Raw genomic sequence first — 5,982 nt, forward strand, 5'->3', positions numbered from 1 at the left:
CCTTCCTTCCTTCCTTCCTTCCTTCTTTCTTTCCTCCCTCCTTTCTTCCCTCCTTCTCTCTCTCTGTCTCTCTCCCTCTTTCCTTTTCTTTCTCTGAGTCTCAAAGGAAGGCAAAGAAGGGAAAAGGCAAATATTCCAAAGGTGGTAGGCAGTCAGTGGAAAGAAAGAGAATTAGAAGATGGAATGTCTTGTGCAAAGAAAAGCAAGGAGACCAATTTCATTAGATTTTAGTGTTTTGAGGGTACTGGAACTATCTATATAGGTCTGGGACCATCTGCAAAGAGATGATAGTGGAATCCATGGAAGTTGATGAAATCGCCAAGCAAGATGACAAGAAAGAAGAGGTAAGACCCCAGAATAGAACCTTGTAGGATACCCATGGTTAATTTGCATTACCTAGTTCAACATCAAGCAAAGGGCATTGAAAAGGAATGGTCAAGTCATAAAGCTAGGAGACACAGGAAAGAACAATGTCATAAAAATCTAGAGAGGAGAGAATATTGTGGAAGAACTAGTGATTGACAATGTCAAAGGTTGCTGATAGGTTAAATAAGATAAAGATTGAGGAAAAGCCATTAGATTTTTTTTCTTTAAGTGCTTGGACACTTGTGGATAAATTCTAATTAGATTTGGAAATAAAGAGATCATTGGTAACTTTAGAGATAGCAGTTTCAGTTAAATGATAGGTTGGAAGCCAGATTGAAGATAATAGTCCACAAGGATGGTTGGATCAAATGAGAGTTTTTTAAGGATGGGGGCAGCATGAGTTCATTTGTAGGCAACAGGAAAACAGCCAGTAGATGGGGAGAGATTGAAGATAAGAGACAGAAGGAGGATGGTAGTGAGGACAAGGGATCTGAACTTGTTTGTAAGCAGTAAGGGAGGAACAAGTGAACTGAGAAAATAGAAACTTAGAAAAAGAAAGGGCATAGCAAAGGGACAAGCTCCTTGAGGATATGGGAGGGAATACTTTGTAAAGGTAGCAGGTAGATATTTGAGGAACAAACAAACTCACAAGATTACAGAGAGGCATTTCTAACTTTCCAAAAATACATGTGCTAAACAGGGAAGCAAGGGCAGGTAACAGAGAATGAATATAAAGGCATGGAATTATTCTGTAAAAAAAAAAGTGACAGAAGTGTGAAAGCTCAGAATGAACTAAAGCTAGCAAAGAAAGAGAACAACAACAAAGAATGGTTTTTAGTTATAAGAGGGGGAAAAGGGTGGATCAAAGAAAGGCTGTGGCTATTGCTTTAGGTGGATGGAACCATAGGAATTGATGATAAAGAGAAGGTGGACTTGCTCAATTTGTATTTGCTCATTTCCTTTGCCAAGAATGATCATTGTACTTGAAAGGACAGAACAGACTATTAATGGTAATTAACTTGGAGCTGATAGCCAAAATAAGTAAGATGGTACTAGGAGAGTACCTGGCTGCCCTTGGTGAATTCAAGTCACCTGATTCAGGAGAGGTACTTCTCTGATACTAAAGGAATTAGTATTTTGTATGTTTGATAAGACACTAACAGTGATTTACAAAAGGTGATGTAGAACATTAGAAGTATTATAGGTCTAGAGATGAATGTGTTCACATTTTAAAAATGTATATCTTATTTATTCTTAACATTAATTTTAAAAAATTTGACTTCTGAATTCTTTCTCTTCCTCCTTTCCCCATCCCTCCTATTGAGAAGGCAAGGAATATGATGCTAATTATACATGTGAAATAATGCAAAATATTTCCATATTAGCCATGTTGTAAAAGCAGACAAACCAAGAAAAATAAAGAAAGTGAAAAAAATTATGTTCAGTCTGCACTCAGACTTCAATAGTTCTCTTTCTGGAGATGGGTAGCATTTTTCATCATAAGACCTTCAGAACTGTTGGAACATTTTATTGATCATACTAGTCAAGTCTTACACATTGTTGATGATTGTTACAATATTGCTGTTTAAATATTCAGAGTTCTGGTTCAGCTCTATTCACTTTGCATCAGGTCATTTAAATCTTCCTAGCTTTTTTCTGAAATCATCCTGCTCATCGTTTCTTATAGCACAATAATATTCCATCACAATTATATACGACAACTTGTTCAGTCATTTCCCAGCCAAGAAGCATCCATTCTAATGCCTCAATTATCAAAAAGGAAAAAAAAATGGATTCATCTAATTATTGCCTAGTGAATTTAACTGATATTCTTCACAAAATTATAGAATGTGTAATTTAAAATGATGGATCATGAATACTCAGAAAAAAGGAAGCAGTGGTCAGCATGAACTATCATAGCTTTATTAAGAACAGGTCCTGTCAGACTAACCTTATTTACTTTCTTGACAGTACTGTTAAAGTGATATATTAAGGGAGAGCTATGGATCTGAGCAAAGTATTTGATAGAGACTTTCATGTTATTATTATAGAAAAGGTGGAGAGATGTGAGCTAGATGATAGCATGAGAAAAATTTGGGACTGGTCAAACTCAGAGTAGTTACCAAGATTTTAATTTATAGCAAGAACAAATGGGCAGACATTTCCCCCAATTCCTTAGGGGCATAATCCTCCTATGCTAACTTAGTCTTTAGTGGAGGTTGAGGGCAGGGAGAGTGTTGGGTGGAAATAGGTTCACGATGCAGCTCAATTCCTACTTAACTCTGATTCTACCAAGTTCATGCCCAAAGTTGGTATTGCTGGCAGTGGCTCATTTTTAAAAGGAGAGAGTTGGACTAGATGGTCTCTGCATCCAATTTATGATACCCTGATGTTCTCATGAGCACTGGTATACTGTAATTCTAATCAGAATTATAGTCAAGAGATCTGGGTTTGAATCTTGCCTGACTAGCTATGTGGTCATGGTATCCATTTCCTTATTTGTAAAATGGTATTAAGAGGAAGCTGGGTGAAACAGTGGATTAAAATGTTGGGCCTGGAGCCAGGAAGTCCTGGGTTCAAATCTAACCTCAGACACTGCTTAGCTGTGTGACTCTGGACAAGTCATTTAATCTCAATTGCCTAATCCTAACAGTCTTTTGCTTTGGAACTGATACTTAGTATCAATTCTAAGATGGAAAGTAAGGATTTTAAATGAATTGGAACGTTTGTTTTTTTTTAATGGGATGTTGCATCCGACAGTCTTCCCTTCAATGGAAGCTGTCTCATTTAAGGGAAAAATCATGGTAAACATTTTGCAGCTGGAGCCTGAATTAGCAATTTAATTACTGAAAACAAGAAAACATCTGGCACCAGCTGATTTCATGCTGAATCTGGCTTTCAGAAATAGGTGGAAATAGAACTAGAAACAAGCCATGTTTTACCTAGGACAAAAACAGGTTGTGTGTGTGTGTGTGTGTGTGTGTGTGTGTGTATGTGTGTGTGTGTTAGAGGAAAGGGGTTGAGAGTGCAGCTGGACCATAAAAGGGATTGATGGAGGTGGCTCAGGAAAGGGTGCCCTGTCAATGGAACCCTGGAGGTGATAGATGTCTTCCATAGCACGTCAGGTGGTAGATACTGGGGCTAGCAGCTGCCCAGAAGTTCAAAGGCTGCCTTGGTCTGGGGAGAGCCCAAGGAAGAAGCATTTCCCCTAGAAGGAAGAACATTATTGTCCCACTTTGATTGGGTGTCTGGGACCAAACCTTGTTTGTTCCATGTTAAGTGATACCTGTAGGCAGCAGCATGGTACAGTGGAAGAACCCTGGGTGTGGAGTCAGAGGATCCCAGCTTTGCTATTGTCTTTAGAAGCCACTTAACTGAGACTTCAGTTGCCTCATTTCTAAGTGCAGATATTCTCTACCTGCTGCCAGTATATATGGAAATTTGGGAGCTTGTTTTTGACTCTGATGACTCAGGGTTGGTACTGTGCTGATGAAGTCTTCTAATTGGCTGTTGAATATGAAGAATTGAGGATTCAAAAATTACTAATCCAGAGCTGAGTATAAATTTTAACAAGGTACCATTCCTTTCCCCTTCCCCCCAAACTCTCATTCATTTTCTTGTCAATTTGGAGTCAGGAGAACCACTTTGAGGGGCTAAGTTGGAAAGAAAGAGATGCCTGCTTTCTTTTGTATCTGTAGTACATGGTATCTGTTTGTGGATGTGTGTGTGTTTCTGAGATAGGACTCTTATCAACTTTCGGAGGTAGGAGCCTTGTCACATCAACTTGAATAGGCAAGATCCAGATGTCCCTTGGAGGGCTGGATAGCAACTGGAGTTGGTAGCAAGTCCACGGGAGCGGAAAACAATAGTTACAGAAATAGGAAAATCACAAAGTAGCAGCCTTGAAATGGATGTGCCCAGGCATGACTTTATGCGAAGTGCAAAAGTCACAACTGCAGGATGTGAACATGGAGGGGCTGGGCACAGTAGCGACCAAGTCTGGTGAGGAATCTGGTGGTTCAGTGCTTGACCCATCCCAGCAGCGGCCATGACTCTGTGCCCTGGGAAGAACCAGTCTGGTTTAGCAAGTTCCTCACCATGGTCCTACACTACCCAAACTTGATGGGGGTTGGGGGGTGAGGAGAGAAAAGGACTCTAGTAACCAGGAAGAATCTGAATTACCTTTGCCATTCTTATCCTCACTACCATTGCATTTTGAGATCACTCTCCTCAGGAATGAATTTGGAAGGAATGTTTTCGCTTTTAAAGTATAACTATCATTTTTCATTATATCTTCTCAGTAAATCCCTTTTCTAAGAGTTAATGGAGTTCATCTCGTTTAGTGCTAATGGGGGCTCACCATTAGATGATAGTCTCAATGCTATAAAATTGAGTTCCTTAGGGTTACCTAATGAACCATTTGTAAGGAGTGGCCAACTAACCCTCTGAAGATCCCAACATGTGAGTCAGAATGTAAGGGGAGAAGTGACATCAGAGGAGGTACTGTATATGCAGTCATGGTATTTTTTTTGCGATTTTTAGAGGGGCAAAGGATTTTATCAAAGGGACAAAGGCAATTATCAGAGCAGGAAGCCAGTGAATTAGAGAACATAATTCAGAGAGATCATATGTATAGAGGGAACAAGGTTTCTTATGAACTGAGTGAACAATGAATTAAGGAATAAAGCTTTGGATAAATGCTTACTATGTACTAAGCACCAGGAATATAAGAAAAATGGGCTGAGATCAATGAAACTCCCTCTGTGCTGACAGGTCTAGAGTTGACCTTGGGTTCTGAGTGTCCAGTTTGAAGAGATTTTTTTAAATCCTCAAGAGAAAAGAAGACATCAGCTAGAGGATCTGACAGTGGCAACCCACTATGGATACAATGGTCAGGGATGAGCAGTTTTCTTCTTAAGAGAAACAAATTTCTCTTTCTTTTTTTTTTTTAAACCCTTATCTTCTGTTTTAGAATATATACTAAGAATCAGTTTCAAGGTAAAAGAAAAATAAGGGCTAGACAATTGGGGTTAAGTGACTTGCCCAGGGTCATGCAGCTAGGAAGTATCCAAGACCATCTTGAACCCAGATCCTCCTGACTCCAAGCCTAGGTCTCTCTCTATCCACTGAGCTCCCTAGCTGTCCCTGAGAGACAAATTTCCACGAACATCAGAAGATGGAAAGAATGTGAAATGAAGATATCTAGGTTGGAGGCAAGATTCTTCACAGTAAAGCATGGGGTCCAGAGAGTAGAAGGAATGGGTGAGTAGATAATAACTCTGCAGGAGGTCTAAGGTGGATAGATGTGAAAGCAAGAGGAGAGGTAGCAAGTAAAAAAGATTTTTTAAAATGTAAATTTAATTTAATTTAAAAAAAAAGGAGGAGCTAGTTGATAGAGTTCTCTAATCTCTCGGGATAACTACATGCTATATCAGTGTTATCAGCTCCTACCCATTATTACTACAAACACTGAGAAGATGGAAGTAGAGGTGTCAATGAGCTCTGGCTGGCAACTGAGTCTGAAAATCAAGCAAGTGTTCATTAAGTATTCAAAAACTCTTCATTAAGTTCCTACTATGTACCAGGCACCGAGCTAGGTGATACAAAAATCAAAGA

This window comes from Gracilinanus agilis, chromosome 5, assembly GCF_016433145.1.
Source record: "Gracilinanus agilis isolate LMUSP501 chromosome 5, AgileGrace, whole genome shotgun sequence".
Classification (NCBI taxonomy): Eukaryota; Metazoa; Chordata; class Mammalia; order Didelphimorphia; family Didelphidae; genus Gracilinanus; species Gracilinanus agilis.